The 19,450-nt window shown below is 39.2% G+C and overlaps 1 pseudogene; it reads left to right on the forward strand.

The window, feature by feature from the left end:
* Positions 1–4,041: 4,041 nt before the first annotated feature.
* On the forward strand, positions 4,042–5,433 carry LOC113618274 (protein FAM32A pseudogene; annotated as a pseudogene).
* Positions 5,434–19,450: the final 14,017 nt, after the last annotated feature.

Genomic DNA, 19,450 nt, shown 5'->3' on the forward strand with positions numbered 1-19,450 from the left:
TGGCTAAAATGGTAAGTTTTATATTATATATATTTTACCACAATAAAAAGATTTTTAAAAAAATTTAAATTACAATTAAAGAATGCCCCCACCCCGAATCCTGATTTTATTTTACTTTTTCTAAATTTAAGATCTAATTTTTGGGGAAATGAAAATAAAAAACTTATCAGAAGATATTTGGGTACTTAATTAAGATGGGATCATGGATGACTTAGAAACAATAATTGATTACCTATTTAATTAGAGTCACAATAAACATAGATGGTAGCAGGATTTTAAAAAATCTATGTTCTTTCACAAGTGAAGAACCTTGGTTCTTTTTCTTCCTTAAATAATCAAGAATATAGTGAAGTCAACATAAAGCACAGGAAATTATTCTGGTAAAACCCAGAATCTTTGGTTACACAGCAGGTAATGATAACCTTTACATTGTAGGCTGAGGCATTACTCAGTAAATCAAGGCAACAAGCCTACCAAAATTGGGCAAACTTTGCTAAGATTTTAACACATTACAGAGCTACTTTTCAGACTCGAGTATTAGAAACTACGGCAAATAAAATGTAATTTCCAAGTTCTGTCTTTCATTATCCATTTTCCTATTCTGAAACAGACTGACATTTTACTTTAGAACAGATCTTAGGGGGCTGCAAGGTCAAAACTAATTTTATTATAACACTAAGATGTTATCTATGTTAACATGCAGTGCATTAATCATTGCTGTTGGCAAATGAATCAATATGTATTTTTAAAAGTTCTCAGTTGCCACCTTTAATACAGTAAATGTCGATAAGTTATAACCCACATAAACAAAAGTTGCTGGGGCCCTCAATAAATCATGAGTGTACAAAGGGGCCCAGAAACTAACAAACAAAAAAAGTCCAAGAAGTAGGATAAATGCCTTAGGATAAATTTATTCCTTTTCCTTGGAAAACAAAAGCACATCTACAGTTGTACATCTATTTATGATAAAAACTCTCTAGAAAGTGGGCATAGAGGGAACCTACCTCAACACAGTAAAGGCCACGTATGACAAGCCCAGAGCTAACATCATACTCAGTGGTGAAAAGCTGAAAGCATTTCTTCTGAGATCAGGAACAAGACAAGGATACCCCCTCCTGCCATTTTTATTCAACATAGTCTTCTTGGAAGTCCTAGCCACAGCAATCAGACAAGAAAGAAATAAAAGGAATCCAAATTGGAAAGGAAGAAATAAAATTGTCACTGTTTGAAGATGACGTGATACTATACATAGAAAATCCTAAAGATGCCACCAAAAAAACCTACCAGAGCTCATCAATGAATTCAGTAGAGTTGCAGGATACAAAATTAATATAGAGAAATCTGTTGCATTTCTATATACTAACAATGAACTATCAGAAAGAGAAATTAAGGAAACAACCTCATTTACAATTGCATCAAAAAGAATAAAATACCTAAGAATAAACCTGCCTAAGGAGGTAAAAGATCTGTACTAGGAAAAGTATAAGACACTAATGAAAGAAATTGAAAATGACACAAACAGATGGAAAGATATACTGTGTTTAACCCACACACTTATGGTCAATTAATCTATGACAAAGGAGGCAAGAACATACAATGGAGAAAAGACAGTCTCTTCAATAAGTGATGCTGGGAAAACTGGACAGTTACACATAAAAGAATGAAATTAGAATATTTTCTAACAACATATAGAAAAATAAACTAAAAATGGATTAAAGACCTAAATGTGAGACCAGAAACCATAAAACTCCTAGAAGGAAACATAGGCATAACACTCTTTGACAGAAATCATAGCAATGTTTTTTCAATTTGTCACCTAAGGCAAAGGAAACAGAAGCAAAAATTTAAAAATGGGAACTAATTAAACTTAAAACTTTTTGCACAGCAAAGGAATCCATCGACAAATGAAAAGACAACCTACTGAATAGGAGAAAGAATTTGCAAATGATATGACTGATATGGGGTTAATATCTAAAAATGTATAAATAGCTCATACAACTCAACATCAAAAAAACAAACCACCTGATTTAAAAATGGGCAGAAGGGGACTTCCCTGGTGATCCAGGAGTAAGACTCCATGCTCCCAATGCAGGGGGCCCGGGTTCAATCCTTGGTAAGGGAACTAGATCCCACGTGCATGCCGCAACTAAAGATCCCACACGCCACAACTAAAGATCCCATATGCCACAACTAAGACCCAGTGCAGCCAAATAAATAAATAAATAATTTTAAAAATAATAAAAATAAAAATGGGCAGAAGACCTGAATAGATGTTTTTGCAACGAAGACATACAGATGGCCAACAGGCACATGAAAAACTGCTCAATATCATATATCATCAGAGAAATGCAAATCGAAACCACAATGAGCTATTACCTCACATCTGTCAGAATGGCTACCATCAAAAAGTCTACAAATAATGTTGGTGAGGATGTGGAGAAAAGGGAACCCGAGAACACTGTTGGTGGGAATGTAAATTGGTGCAGTCACCATGGAAAACATTATGGAGGTTCCTCAAAAAATTTAAAATAGAACTACCATATGACCCAGCAATTACACTCCTGGGTATATATCTGAAGAAAACAAAAACAGTAATTTGAAAAGATACATGCACCCCAATGTTCACAGCAGCACTATTTATGTTGCCAAGGTATGGAAGCAACCTAAGTGTCCATCAACAGATGAATGGATAAAGATGATGTGGTGTGTGTGTATATATATATATATATATATATATATAGTGGAATACTACTCAGCCATAAAAAAGAATGAAATTTTGTCATTTGCAGCAATATGGATGGGCCTAGAGGGTATTATGCTTAGTGAAATAAGTCAGACTGAGAAAGACAAATACTGTATGATATTTCTTATATGTGGATGCTAAAAAACAAAACAAGCTAGTGAACATAACACAAAAGAAACAGACTCACAAATAAGAGAACAAACTAGTGGTTATCATCAGTGGGGAAAGGAAAGGGAGGAGGAGCAAGATAGAGGAAGGGGACTAAGAGGTACACATTACCATGTATAAAATAAATAAGCTATAAGTATGTATTGTACAGCACAGGGAATATAGCCAATATTTTATAATAACTCTAAATGGAGTATAAACTTTAAAAATTGTGAATCACTATGTTGTACACCTGAAACATGTAATACTGTAAATCAACTATACCTCAATTTTTAAAAAGCACATACAGTTGTATTTCTTTGTCGCTATTATTCCTAGCGTAGCCTCAATAACTCTTTTTTTTTTGGCTGTGTGGTAGGACATTCGGGATCTTAGTTCCCTGACCAGGGATCAAACACGTGCCCCCTGTATTGGGAGCATGGAGTCTTAACTACTGGACTGCCAGGGAAGTCCCAATAACTCATACTAATTAAACTTTAAACCACAATAATTAACTTCCATTTATAATGACCCAAAGATGTATCCTCTCTGTAGCATATGAAAATAAGAAGCAAAGTATATAAAATTAAATAGTGGTTACTAGTCAACATTTTGGTATTCTAACTTACCTGGTTGCATATACCAGAAAGCCAAACCAGCTTAAGCAAAAAGGAAATACACGGGGTCGGGTAACTGAGAAGTTTAGGAGTGGAATAACTTTGGCATGGTTGACTCTAGCTGCTCAAATAAAGTCACTGGGCATCTGTCTCTTTTCATCTCTTGGTTCTGTTTTCCTCTGAGCTGGCCTTGTTCTTCAGAGCCGTCTGCCTTCTCATGATGAAAAGAAAGTCCCTAGCAGCACTAAGCTCACATGATCTTTAGTGTCTAACAGCTCAGAAAATGGAGATTCAGATCATCTCTTTTAGTATCTGATTATTCTCCCTAAAAGGTCCTTAAGTAGCTCTACTTGGAGCAGAAGCCCATCCCTGGGCCAATAGCTGACTCCAGAGGTCTGGGATACTCCAAATGCTCAGCCTGGACCACCTGCCCACCCCTGTGATCATTTAGAATAGGCAGCAGGTGTTCTCTGCCCCAAGCATGATGCTCACTGTTTTCATGAAAAGGCAGTCTTGAAACTTCAGCAGGGCGCCATGGAGGCCTAAGAGCAGATCCAAAAGGAGCCCCTGAAGCTGAATGGCGTGGCAGAGCTCAGAGTGACTAAGCGGAAGAAGAAAAAGAACAAAGACAAGGCGAAACTCCTGTAAGCGATGGGAACAAGCAAAAAGAACGAGGAGGAGAAGTGGCGCAGCCTGGACAAGCGGACACTGGCCCAGGTGGCCTCTGAGAAGAAGCGGGAGAAATGGCAAATGGAAAGGATCCTGAAGAAAGCATCCAAAACCCACAAGCAGACAGTAGAAGACTTCAACAGACACCTGGACACACTCACGGAGCACTGTGACGTTCCTAAAGTTAGCTGGACAAAGGAGCCTCCCCATCCGGGGTACGCAGTAGCATCGAGGCAAAGTTGGGATTATGTTTGGTGCCTTTGGCATTTTCTAGAAATATTCTCTTACACACATCCTTACGTCTTCTGCTTGAGACAGTGCTTTTCAAAACTGTTATGTCCTCATTCTGGAACTTGATTAAAGTAAGACTGTCCTTTTACTCTATTTTGATTTCTCGGTAGGACGTAGAAGAGAAAGCTTTTGGCTTGGAAAGTTTACCCAGAGATTAAGGTTATTTCTGTGTAAGTGCTGTGGAAAAGTGTTTTTACCCCCGAGTTGCATCTGACTCTTTGACAGCCAGCCAGCTGGCTTTGCCTAGATGAAACCAACTCCAGAGACAAGGAGCTAATGCCAGCGTGGCCTGCAGCATGCAGACCGCTGTAGGGCCCTGCAGGGGCTGCCTTTCCAAGCTCCCTCTAGCTTGGGGCTCATGCTCTCCCGTCCAGGGTCCAGGGAAGCCACTTGTAGCTTCGTGGCCTTCAGACTACCTCCTCAGCCACCTGGCCACTGAGACAATGTGGCCTGGGAAACAGAACAACCACCTAAGGCAAGGATGGAACGTACATCTTGTCCCTTTCTGAAGCTGTGGCCAGTGTGTAGCCTCTTCCCCCAATGTCCCCATTCCAGACATGTCTAGTGGGTGTTGCCATGGCAGACATTGCCAGTTGAGCACAGAATTCTTTGTAATGGAACCCAGACCTAACCTGCCTTCCTACCCTCCACCCTGGGCTCCAAGCAGCTCCCCGTATTTATTCAGAGTTGGCACATAACATGTTTGGCATTCCTGGCCTCAGGACACCTCAGGTGTGATGGGACCAATGCAGAGCTCCAGAACCAACAGACATGGGTACAGTTGAAAGGAAGGACTGAGGTTCCCATGCTGGAGAGCCAGGATCTTTGAGGGCCTATGTGTACCCACCAGATGAAGATCAGATTGCATGTGCTATTGGGAGAAAGTGTGTTGACATAGATGCTGAAAGAATAAGAAAGTCAAAAAAGAAAAACCAAGTGTTGGGTTTGGGACTGTCATATGTGAAAGGCAGAATAAAACAAAAAAGTTATTAAAAAAAAAGAAAAGGCAGCCTTGTTTAGCAAAAAGAACACTAAACTGATATTCAAAATACCTTGGTTTTGCTTCTGCTCTGCCACCTCCTAACTGTGTGACCTTGGGCAGGCAATTTCACTTCCTCAGACACCAGTATTTTGTGGTATAGAATGAATGGGTTGGATTAGATGATTCCAGACTTAAATGTCTATAAATGTGTTTCATTAATTCAGAAAGAATCAAGGTTTATTTGTCTGTTTGGGGGCTCAAAACAAGATGTAGAAGTAAGTTCTAGTAGTCCTAGTCAATAACAGAAACTTATTCAAGCTAGGTTAAGCGAAAGAAAAAAAAGTCAGGAGAACTTTGTACAAAAATCCGGAGTATCTCACAGAACCCAAGGACAGAAGTGGACGTCACGAAAGCCAAGCAGCAGGAACTAGAAAAATACCAGGAACTATTATTTTCTCTCAGTCTCTGTCTCTCCCTCTCCCTTCCTACCTCCCTCTTGCTCTCTCTCTCTCTCTCTAACCAGATCATTTTTTTCCCCTTTTCCCTATATTTTGCACATCCGTTCCGTTCCCCTCTTTAAATGTCTGCTTTCTCTGCTTCTCCCGGCATGTGGATGAGAATGGTTTTCCATGATGGCAGCTTCCGCTCTTCAGTTTCCATAACCCTCATTCCAGCTAAAAGGCACAACACGATCATCCCTGAAGCTCACCTCCAAGTCTGATTGCCTCACCTCAGGTCAGGTGTCCATTCGTGACCAGCAAAGCAGGGTCATCAATCATAAACATGGCTGCCTCATGGAGATGGAGATGTTCTCAATGAAATGGGGGTACTGAACTGGGAAGACACCCCCAAAGGTATCTATTTCAACAGTTAGGCTAATTTTTTTTTACCGACAAGTGCAAGGTCCTATTGTTAAGAAAGAAGAACTCAACAAGAAATAACAAATGTCGGAGAGGATGTAGAGAAAAAGGAACTTTTGTACACTGTTGGCGGGAATGTAAATTGGTGCAGCCACTATGGAAAACAGCATGTAAGTGCCTTGAAAAATTAAAAATAGAACTACCATATGATCCAGCAACTCCATTTTTGGGTATTTATCTGAAGAAAATGAAAACACTAACTTGAAAAGATATATGAACCCTCATGTTCATTGCAGCATTATTTATAATAGCTAAGACATGGAAGCAGTCTAAGTGTCCATCAATGGAAGAATGGATAAAAAAGATGTCATACACACACAGACGAATATATACACACAATGGAATGTTATTCAGCCATGAAAAAGAAGGACCTCTTGCCACTTTTGACCACATTGGATGGATCTTGAGGACATTATGCTAAGTGAAATAAGACAGACAGAGAAAGACAAATTCCATATGATCTCACTAATACGCTGAATCAAAAAAACAAGTAAAACGGCTCATAGATACTGAGAACAGATTGGTGGTTGTCAGAGGTGGTGGGGGGGAGTGGGTGAAATGGGTCAAAGTGTGGTCAAAAGTACAAACTTCCAGTTATAAAATAAGTCCTGGGGATGTACAGCATGGTGGCTTCAGTTAATAATACTGTATTGTATATTTGAAAGCTGCTAAGAGAGTAGAGCTTAAAAGTTCTCATTACACACACACAGAAATTGTAGCTACATGTGGTGAATTATATTCACCAGACTTATTGTGTGATCATTTCACAACACTTGTATATACAGAAATCAAATAATTATGTTGTACACCGAAAACTAACATCATGTTATATGTCAATTATATCTCAATTTTTTAAAAAGGAAAAAGAAAGAACCTTACAACTCTAAGGCTTTTAGATAGATAAACATGAGTTAAAAAAAAAAACTTCTTGGAAGGGGATGGATTCATAGAGTAGAGGAAACTGAGCATGAGTCATAATAACACCATTTTAAAAATGCAGTAGAAAAAAAAAACACAGTGGGAAGTGTAACCAAAAGTATAACACAAATAGTTTTAGTGTCTTGTATGATTTATATATATTTGTCAATGAGGATTCTGATAATCAATATGTGGATCTGGTGGTATTTCTTTTCTGAACTCAATTAGAAAACCAGATGGATCAATTTCCAACAGCAGCTCCCAAGCTAATATGTTCTGATCCCACCTCTTAGAAGAAAGGCCATCTGACGGAATGCCCAGGTGGAATCACAAGGCATTTCATACTGATACCCTCATTTCTGGTCATACCCCTTATAGTTATTTATAAATAAATATTTATATTATATATAGAGAGAAATAAATCTGGAGATTTCATAGAAATGGAATCATATAATATGTGTGGTCTTTCATGTCTGGCTTCTTCCATTTAGTACAGATATGCCACATATTTTTATCCATTCATCAGTTGATGGACATTTGGGTTGTTTCCACCTTTTGGCTATTGTGAATAGTTCTGCTGTGAATATTTGTGTACGAGCTCTTGTTTGAACACCTGTTTTCAATTCTTTTGGGTATACACCCAGGAATGGAATTGCTGGGTCATATGATAATTCTATGTTTAACTTATTAAGAAACTGTCAAAATGTTTTCCAGAGCGGCCGCACCATTTCACATTCTCACCAGGGTTACATGATGAGGGTTATAATTTCTTCACATCGTGGCCAACATTCCTTTTCCGTTTTTTGACTACAGCTAACCTAGTGAGTATGAAGAGGGAATCTCAAGGTGGTTTCGAGTTGCCTTTCTCTAATAACTAAGTTCTTAGGTTTTTGATTGCACAGAAAAGATTGTTTACTCTCAGAGGCATGGATTGTACCTTGGAGGTTTAATATTCTCAGGGCTGAGAACACAGTAGGTGATTTAATCATTGCCTGCTGACAAATCTTTCATTTGGCAAACATTTACAAGCAGAGTCTGGGCTTCGTGTGAGCTCAGCACCAATCAACAAGAGTTCTATTTAGCTTCAGGAGGTCAGAAGATCAGAGCACATGGATACATTCTAAAGACTCTGACAACAGGCCCCTAAGAAGGCAAATTCACACCTCAACATGACACAGCAATGGAAGCTTTAGAAGCAATTTGATCCATTGCACCAAATGGTGGCTGAAGGTCAATTACAATTAAAATCGGTATTGGCTTCTGTTTTCATCTCCCTTTTCACTTTTAATAAAACGTGTCTTGGCAGAACTCTCTTAAGGCAGATGGGTGCCCACTTTGTAGAGGTGTTTAGTGGGTTAATGTGAGCCAAACACTTCATGATAAGACGTCCGCTGCAACTGAAGAGTCAGGTGCTCTTATTAATGAGACTTTTAATTCTGAGCATTTACTCCATGCAAGATCCTGTCCCAGGCAATTTATTAATAGCTGAGAACGTAATGCGCAGCTTTCAGACATTATCTCAATCTTAATAAATAGCTCTTTCCTCCGCTGCAGCACTGGTTCTGTCTGGGCTCAGATCTGAGCTCTGCCCCTCACTAGCTATGAGATTTAACCTCTGTGAACATCAATTTCCTTATCTGGAAAGATGGAAATTAAAACGCTCATCTCTTAGGTTGTTTTTAGGATGAGCTAGGATAACCTGGTTAACGTACTACAATGTCTGGTACCTGGAGAGAAGTTAATAACGTTAGCTCTCTTTGCCTTCATTTAGAAGTAGGGATATTATAGATATTATTCCTCCTACTTTGTAGATGGGAGGAGTGAGGCACAAGCCTCACAGTGAATGAGTCATCACCCTGTCTTCCCAGCTCACAGCCATTTCCAGCTCCCTGAGGACTGCACGCTGAACCAGGGTGATGGACCACAGCAGTCATGTGTGTACCACAGGCACGGCCTTCAGGTCATTGCTCATTGAATTGAGGGAGACAGACATGGGATTAAAGTGGGCCAATTACATTCTTGTGTAAGAATTTGGAATTGAGACCAAGAGACAGAAAGTTAGAATCTGTATGTGGTTAGAACCGTGTCACGTAATTTAGAATCTTGATGCCACTCTATTCTGGCATATGGATGGGGGAGTGCAGAAAGTTGGTCCTCAGAGAGAGAAGACGGAAGTAGATGTGCAGAAAGAAGCAGGAATGAGAGCCTAGAAGAGACCCCAGTGGCTTTCCAGTACTTGGTTCTAGTATTTTCTGAGCCCAGCTCACACATTTTCCCTTGGATTCCATGAGACACCCACCTACAGACTTATAATAAATTCCCTCAGGTTGCTTCTCGGAGTTTGGTGGGCAAGATTTTCACAGGCCACCAAACTCTAGTGAGCAAGTGACTGAACTTTATTTCCTGTAACATAATTACATTTGAGTTCTCATTCCACCTGATGGCAGAAAAGCAATCAAGTTCAGCTTCAGGTAAACTCAGTCATTTTAGCGTTTTTTGGGCATTTTAGGTTTCACTCAATTCAGGGTATCTTCACACATTTCCTTCTCACCATAGTGTCATCTCCAGACTTCTTGGGCATCCGTCTTGCCAACAAGAGGAGGCACTTAGCCCATGCTCACCTCCCTGGAGAGAGGTGTAACCGTGGTTCGATGCATTCCATCTGCTCTGGGGTCATCATGTCCTTGCAGCCACTCTCCAGTCACCTGATTCTGCACCACAGCCCTCTACAGCTCTTTGCTCACTGTCAGACACTTTTGTGCCCCTTTTAGGAACTCACTAGCATCCAAATCTTTTTATATCTTTTTATTTTTAATAAAAATGGTTTTGACAAAATCTGAACAATCTTTAATCTGCAGGAAGTAGAGCCTTGTAGTTATTCTTCTGATTTCTTTCTAATATCTTGCTTACAAAATAACCTTGTGCATTGATCTTTTGGGGGGAGAGTCTTTGGAAACTTGAAATTCCTTTTTATTTCAAAAATCCTGGCTGTTGTAAATCAAAAGTGTTAGACTTTAAGACTATTGTTTCTACTATAAATTTCAAGAGCCTAAATTGGAACTAATCTGAGTTTTGAGAACCTAATTTGGAACTCAAATCCATTTGGCTAAGATACTGCATAGTGGTGACTTAACTGGGGAGGGCCAAGGAGTAACTTACAGGAAATGCACATTTTTGTCGAGCTGCATGGGTTTGCGTTGATTTCTTGATTACTGTGAGCTGGATAAACACTGGCTTCCCAAGAATGCTTTCCATCCTTCGACCCTGTCTGCCTTTTAGAATTTCCAGGATTATCTCCTCTGTAATGTTCCATCTGCTTTCCACAATCCTTGTGTCACTTGGTGCACAGATACTGGTGGGCACATGGAAAGGGTGAGCCAAAGTTAGACCTGCATTTGCAAGACCACGTGAAACCCAACGCTCATTCTCCTGAAGCCAGGCTGCTTTTAGAAAGAGAGAAGAGGAATGCCATTCCATCACGCATGCTTATCATTCCCCAACTTTGGTTTCAAACCATCTTTATACCCTGGCCCATGGAGAAACTTGCCATTAAATTCTGTTCTCTCACAGCCCTTATATAGCAACTGTGTTGGGACCACTTCAGACATTCCAAGCTTCACTAAGACAGCAATTTTCTAACAAGAAAGCTAGAATGGGGGAGCATCTAAGATTTAGTTGCAGCAAATCGGAGACCAGACAATATAATCAACTTATTCAGAATAGTCAGTGAAAATCAGCTCTATGGGAGAGACACAACATTGTCATGCTTTAAATGCAATGCATCTATCAGTTAGGATTATAGGGGTCTTAGAGTAAGTATTCCCTTTGTTACTTCCAGGTCACGGGGTACAGAAAAGTAAATTTAATGAATTTTAATGATATAATAAAATATAATATCACATGAAAAAAGTAGTAAACAGATATACACATATGAATCCAGTTATTCATATATATATATATATATATACACACATACACATATATATGTATCTAGACACATATAAGAATAAAAGATGGAAGCAGTAAACAGTGATCACTTCTAGGTAGTGGTATCATGGGTAGTTTACATTTTCCTCCTAACATTTTAACATGTGGCCCCAATTTTTCATTACTTTTATCAAGAGAAAATAATTAACATCATCCTTTTTTAAAGAGTGAAATGGGGGCTTCCCTGGTGGCACAGTGGATGAGAGTCCGCCTGCCAATGGAGGGGACACGGGTTCGTGCCCCGGTCCGGGAAGATCCCACATGCCGCGGAGCGGCTGGGCCCGCGAGCCATGGCCGCTGAGCCTGCGCATCCGGAGCCTGGGCTCCGCAACAGGAGAGAGGCCACTACAGCTAGAGGCCCGCGTACCGCAAAAAAAAAAAAAAAAAAAAAAAAGAGTGAAATGGGACTTCCAATCTCATAAGATAAGATGAGGGGAAATGATAATCTGAAAGCTCTCCTGCCACATTGTCTAGAAATGCTTGATAAAATATAGCAAAAGTGGGCTTCCCTGGTGGCGCAGTGGTTGGGAGTCTGCCTGCCAATGCAGGGGACGCGGGTTCGTGCCCTGGTCCGGGAGGATCCCGCATGCCGTGGAGTGGCTGGGCCCGTGAGCCATCACTGCTGGGCCTGTGCGTCTGGAGCCTGTGCTCTGCGACGGGAGAGGCCACAGCAGTGAGAGGCCCGCGTATCGCAAAAAAAAAAAAAAAAAAAATATATATATATATATATATATATATATCAATCAAAAGTTATTTTAAATCCCTTAGTGAGCTAGTAAAAGAGAAGGGAAGGCCCAGGTGTGTCAGTTAGAAATAGGAAAGTCAGTGGCAAGGATGTGAGATGCTGCTGCAACTGGGATTGGGGCCTGGATCCCTGAATAAAGCAGTTTTTAAAGGGCTGTACTCTCATTGAAAGAGTAGATTAGGAAAAATATCAATCCACTGGCAGAGAGACAAAAAGGTATTTGTATGCTTTTCTCTGGGTGGGAAAAATGTCCATCTGAGAAACAAAATCTCCAGGTTTGTTTCTACTCCAACTTTGGAGGTTTAAATTTGCAGATGATCCAGGAACCATGATTCTAAATGACCTTCAAGGTGATAAAATGACCAAAAACTTGGTCCAGATATGGTGATCTCTCCGTAGTAAACACAAAGCAGCTCTTGAGAGATACACCCCAAACCCAGGCCACAGGGGAGTCTCACAGTAAAACAGCCTTCTCTAAAGAGGCGCTCACAAACTAAAATGATGAAATGCAGAAGGACAAAATCCTCCATGAGAGTCAGCAGACACAGTAAATAGCACCAAAAGATTCCCTAAAACTCTGCATAATAGAATGACAATTTGTTTTTGTTTTTGTTGTTTGTTTGTTTGAGTACAGGAGTGGCATGATCTGATGTAATATTCCGCTGTATATATGTGACACATCTAGAATGACAATTTGAAAGAGAATGTAAAATAATCACCTTTATGAGTCTTAAAAGGCCTGAACGATGTAATTAAAACACCAAGGGATTTCCCTGGTGGCACAGTGGTTAAGAATCCATCTGCCAATGCAGGGGACATGCGTTCGAGCCCTGGTCCGGGAATATCCCACATGCCACGGAGCAACTAAACCCGTGCGCCACAACTACTGAGCCTGAGCCTGTGAGTCACAACTACTGAAGCCCGTGTGCCTAGAGCCCGTGCTCTGCAACGAGAGAAGCCACCACAGTGAGAAGCCCACGCACCGCAACGAAGAGTAGCCCCCGCTCGCTGCAACTAGAGAAAGCCTGCATGGAGCAACGAAGACCCAATGCAGCCAAAAATAAATAAATTAATTAATTATTTTTAAAAAAGGTTTGTTTAAAAAAAAAAAACACGAAAAAAAGAACAAGTCCTATGAAAGGCACTTTGCATGACAGTTACAAGTACAAAATCTGGAGCTAAACTGCTAGGTTCAAATCCCAGCCCTATCACCCATTAGCTGGATGGTACCACCTATTAGCTTGATCTCTTGATTACTGTGAGCTGAAAACCCTGGTCTCCCAAGAATGCCTTCCATCCTTCGACCTTGCCTGCCTCTTAGAATTTCCAGGATTATCTCCTCTGTAATGTTCAGTCTGCTTTCCACAATCATGTCAATTGGGGTGAGTCACTTAATATTTTTCTGTGCCTCAGGTCCCTCCTCTATAAAGTGGGAATATTAATGGTACTTACATCAATGGGGTGTTGTGAGGATTAAATGTGTTAATGTATGTAAAGTGCTTAGAAGACTGCCTATCAAACTATATCACGATCTATATACAGAGAGATGGAAGTGGATAGACATAGACATAGTTATATATTGTATCAGTATATATATAATATATATTCTAAATGTTTATATACTAAATCCATGAATTTAAAAATAGACTCAGATATCAGACACAAAAACCCAGCCATAGGCTGTTCATAACAAGGACACTTAAAATCTAATAACTCAGGAAGACTAAAACAAAATGAAATAGCAAAAAAATTATACCAGGTAAATACACATTTTTAAAAAATTGAGGGCTTCCCTGGTGGTGCAGTGGTTGAGAGTCCACATGCCGATGCAGGGGACACGGGTTCGTGCCCCGGTCTGGGAAGATCCCACATGCCGCGGAGCGGCTGGGCCCGTGAGCCATGGCCGCTGAGCCTGCGCGTCCGGAGCCTGCGCTCCGCAACGGGAGAGGCCACGACAGTGAGAGGCCCGCGTACCACAAAAAAAAAAAAAAAAAAAAAAAATTGAGAGCACATACTCAGTAGCAACAACAGAGGCCAGAAGACAGTAATTATGTTGATACTAGACAAGAAAGACTTTGAAATTTAAAAAATTTTTTAGATAAAGAAGGTCACTGCAAGATGAAAACGTGAACAATTCACCAGGAATATTCAACAGTTCTTATGTTCTAAGCACCAAATAATATAGCATAATTGACAGAATGACATGGTAAAAATGGACAAATTCACATTTAGAATGTGGCAGGCAAAAACAGAATATGGAAGATTTGAACAACCCAATTTACATGACTCAGTGTATACCAAAAAAGTCAAGGTTTTCTGAATACAATGTACTACAGTTTGAAATTAGTTAACAAGATAACTCAAAAAAACCATTAAAAACACACTTCTAAATAGTTTCTTTGTCAAGAAAGAGACTTTAAGGGAAATAAATACATATTTATCACTAAAGGACAATGACAATAACACATGATAATACATGTGGGATGCAGCTAAAGCAGACCTTGAGTCACTTATTTGCATACATTAGAAAGGATGAAAGCCTGAAAAGTAAAAAGAGAAACATCCATCTTCCAGTTGTAAAACAAATATGACAAACCCCAAAAAGTAGAAGCTAGGAAATAGTAAAAATCAAAACAGAAATGAATTAAAAAAAACAAAAGTTGTTTTTAAAAAAGTTAAAATAAGATGACACTGAATAGCCGAAACAATCTTGAAAAAGAATGAAGATGGGGGGGCTTCCCTGGTGGCGCAGTGGTTGAGAGTCCGCCTGCCGAGGCAGGGGACACAGGTTCATGCCCCGGTCCGGGAAGATCCCACAGGCCGCAGAGAGGCTAGGCCCGTGAGCCATGGCCGCTGAGCCCACGCGTCCAGAGCCTGTGCTCTGCAACGGGAGAGGCCAACCGGCAAAAAAAAAAAAAAAAAAAGATTCCGCATGCCTCAAGGAAGATCCCGCGTGCTGCGACTAAGACCCAATGCAGCCAAAAATAAATCAATAAATAAAAAATAAATCTTAAAAAAAAAAAGAATGAAGTTGGGGTACTTTTTCCAATTTCAAAATTTACTACAAAGCTCTGGAAATCAAGACAGTGTGGCATTAATAAACTGTTGTATTAATGGTCAATCAATTTTTAACAAACATGCCAAGAAAATTCAATGGGGAAAGAATAGTTTTTTCCACAGATGGTGCTGGGACAACTAGATATCCACATGAAAAAGGATGAAAGTGGACCCTTATCTTACATTATATAAAAAATTAACTCAAAGTGGATCAGAGATCTAAAAATCTAAAATTCTTAGATGAAAGCATAAGAGCAAATCTTCATGATTTTAGACTATGACTTCTTATATACTTCTTATATAAAATAAGAAGTATATAGACTATGACTTCCTATATAAAATAAAAATTTTGATAAATTGGACTTTATCAAAATTAAAGAATTCTGAGTTTCAAGTGATAACACCAAAAAAGTGAAAAGACAACCCATAGACTGCAAGAAAACATTTGAAAGTCATATATCTGGAAAGGGACTTGTACCCAGAATATATAAAGAGCTCTTACAACTCAATAATATAAAAATAAATAACTCAATTAAAATTGGGCAAATGATTTGAATAGACATTTCTCTAGTGAAGATATACAAATGGTCAGTAAGTGTATGAAAAGATTCTTAACATCATTAGTCATTAGGGAAATCAAATTATTTGCAAATCAAAATGGTGAGATGCCACTGTGCACCCACTAAGATGGCTATAGTAATAAAAGAATAATAATAACAAGTGTTGGTGAAGATGTGGAGAAACTGTAACCCTCATTAATGGCTGGTAAATCAGAAAATGATGCAACCACTTTAGAAAACAGCTTAATGTCAAATATGGAGTTACCAGTTACCATAGGACCAAGCAATTCTGCTTCTAGATATATATCCAAGAGAAATGAAAACGTTTGTCCACACAAATATTGGTACACAAATATTCATAGCGGCATTATTCATAACAGACAAAAAAAGGAAACAATCCAAATGTCCATCAACTGGTGAATGGATAAACAAAATGTGGCACATCCATACAATAGAATACTTTTCAGCAATAAATAAAGCAGAATAAAGTACTGATGTATGCTACAATATAGATGAAGCTCAAAAACATGCTAAGTGAAAGAAGCCAGTCATAAAAGACCAAATATTGTATAATTCTATTTATATGAAAGATTAAGAATAGGAAAATTCATGGAGACAAAAAGCAGATTACTTGTTCCCTAGGGCTGGAGGATGGAGGAATGGGGAATGATTGCTTAATGGGCACAGGGTTATTTATTTTTTTTCTGCGGTACGAGGGCCTCTCACTGTTGTGGCCTCTCCCGCTGTGGAGCACAGACTCCGGACGTGCAGGCTCAGCGGCCATGGCTCACGGGCCTAGCCGCTCCGCGGCATGTGGGATCTTCCCGGACCGGGGCACAAACCCGTGTCCCCTGCATTGGCAGGTGGACTCTCAACCACTGCGCCATCAGGGAAGCCCAGCACAGGGTTATTTTTGAGGGTGATAAAAAATTTTTAAGATTAGATTATGGTGAGGACTATGTAACTCTGTAAATATGATAAAAACCATTTAATTGTGCACTTTGAATGAGTGAACTTTATGGTATGTAAATATGATTGCATTTTGAAAAATTAAATAAGATGAGATAAATGCAATGTGCTATCCTGGATTGGATCCTGAAACAGAATCCTGGAACAGAAAAGGAACACAATGAAAAAATTGGTAAAGTCTGAGTAATCTTTGTACTAACATTAGGGATGATGGGTGATAATGATACAGGAATTCCGTATTAACTTTGCAACTTTCCTATAAATCTGAAATTATTCCAAAACGAAAGTAAAACAGAACCATGGCAAACCCTTAGTGTGCTTGATCTAGAGATACGGGGCAGGGAGCCGGTAGAGGAGGCACAAATAAATAGGAGTGACACGTAGGATATAAACTATAAACAGTGGAGGTGTAAACCTAATACTAAGAACTATTGTGTACTACTGCTGTGCAAGGTAGGTTCCTTCGCTGTCACCACCTGAAAGTTCTCTGGGCTCAGGATGACTTCCACAACGTAACACAGTTTGAGATAAGGAACAGGCCCTATTGGGGGAAACCGACAACACAAGGGTCAGCAGAAGAGACGAGAAATGTGGTTCACTGTCTTCCCATCACTGCATGGAGAGTCATGTCAGGACCTAAGCGTGTATCAGTGGGCGGCAAACGACTGCTTGGCAGAGTGATCTGGGTTCAAGTGCTTGATGTTTATAGCAGCTGCTGAGAAAGCCAGTTGCCCAGCACCTGGAAACCTGGGGTTGGGGGTGTGGGCTGTGGGAAGCTGCAGGTGCTCCTGCCAAAGGAAGGGAGCTACTGATCCAGTGGGAAGCTGATTTTGGGTGTGATCCCTCCCTCTAGGAGAAGGTGGTACAGGCATAGCCTGCTTCTTGTCCAGTCTACCCAGAGTAAGCTCTCAGGGTTACTTTTGCATGGTTGTACTTGACATTCATAACCAGTAAATTGAAAATATACACAAAATGCATGGTTTCTTAGAAAAATACAACTTAATAAAACCACTCAAGAAGAAATATAATTTTGTCTTAGATTTATAACTTGAACCAGGAGTTTTAAAATCCACCTTCCTCTCTTAACAAGAAAGAAAAGGAAGAAAGAAAGAATAAAACAGCCCATTAAGCCCAGAAGACTTTACCAGACACAAACTTCAAAGAACAGATCATTGTTTTCTGAAACAAACTGTTCCCGTGAATACAAAATGAGGGAACACTGCTCACCTCATTCTATGAAGTAAAATAATTCTGATGGCAAAATCAGATAAGGAAGGTATGAGAAAGTAATAATTAAAGGCTAATCTCACTTCCAAATATAGATGCAAAAATCCTAAATAAAATTTAGTCACATCAATCCAGAAATGCCTATTAAAAATATATCATTACCAAGTTGGAGTCATCTTAGGAATGCAAAGATGATTAAAATTAGAAAGTCTATTAAGAAGATTTATTATATTAACTGGTTAAAGCAGAGAACCATATGATCATCTCAATAAATGCAGGAAAACTTTTGACAATATTCAACCTTGTTTCACAAATATCCATAGCAAACTAGAGTAGAAAGCAAATTCCTTAGCCTGGTAAATGGTAGCTACAAAAATTATAGCAATTTTCAAAATTACACAGCAAAAATTATACATAATGGTGAAATGCTGAAGGCATTCCCTTTCAGATCAGGAACAATGGAGATTTGTTCTATCACCACTTCTATTCAGCATTGTACTGGGGTTTTTCACTAGTGTGATAATACAAGAAAAAGAAATAAAAATTATAAAGATTGAAAAGGAAAAACTGAAATACAAAAGAATCTACAGACTACTAGAAATAAGGGTTTATCAAGGTTATTGAAGGCAAAACAGATATGTAAAATCACTAACACTGCTGTTCACCAGCAACAAAAATTATAAAATGTAATTTTTTAAAAAGATAGATTTTCAAAGGCAACTCTAAAATATAAGGTACTAGGAATAAATACAACAAAAAATGCACAAGATTTTTATCACTAAAATTATAAAACTTTATTTATTAAAAAAAGTTTTTAAACTTTATTGAAGAAAATAGTAGGACACCTAAATAGATGGAAATATAAACCATATTTATTGATGGGAAGATATAATTTTGTAGCAATTGGAGTTTCTCTCCAAATCAGTCTGTTAGTATGATTATAATAAAAATTCTAACAAGATATTTTTCAGAACTTGAGAAGATGATCCTTAAATTCTTACAGAAGATTAAAGGATGAAGAATAGCCAAAACTCTTTTTTTTTTTTTTTGCGGTACACGGGCTTCTCACTGTTGTGGCCTCTCCCGTTGTGGAGCACAGGCTCCAGACGCGCAGGCTCGGCGGCCATGGCTCACGAGCCCAGCCGCTCTGCGTCATGTGGGATCTAACCGCACCAGGGCACGAACCCGTGTTCCCTAGCATTGGCAGGCGGACTCTCAACCACTGCGCCACCAGGGAAGCCCCAAAACTCTTTTTAAGAGGAAACACAAGGTGTGTGTGTGTGTGTGTGTGTGTGTGTGTGTGTGTGTAGTGGAGGAAACTCATCACTTTCTTTAAAGAACAGTGTGGTATTGGTCCAGAGAGAGACAATCAAACAAATGGAATAGAACAGAGTCTAGTATTAAACTCATGTATATATGATAGTGGTGGCATTTAAATTACAGGAAAAGGATAGCTCCAGTGGTGCTAAGACTAGTGGCTATCCATAAGGAAAAGATAACATTAATGCAAACCACACCTCATACACAATTTCTGGATGATTTTAAAAGCCTAAAGGTGAAAAATTATAAAATTATTGGGAAAAATATCAATGATGTTCTGGTGATATTTGTATATGGA

The sequence above is a fragment of the Aethalodelphis obliquidens genome, unplaced genomic scaffold, assembly GCF_003676395.1.
Source record: "Aethalodelphis obliquidens isolate GAN/ISIS:26980383/991018 unplaced genomic scaffold, ASM367639v1 scaffold5, whole genome shotgun sequence".
Taxonomy (NCBI): Eukaryota; Metazoa; Chordata; class Mammalia; order Artiodactyla; family Delphinidae; genus Aethalodelphis; species Aethalodelphis obliquidens.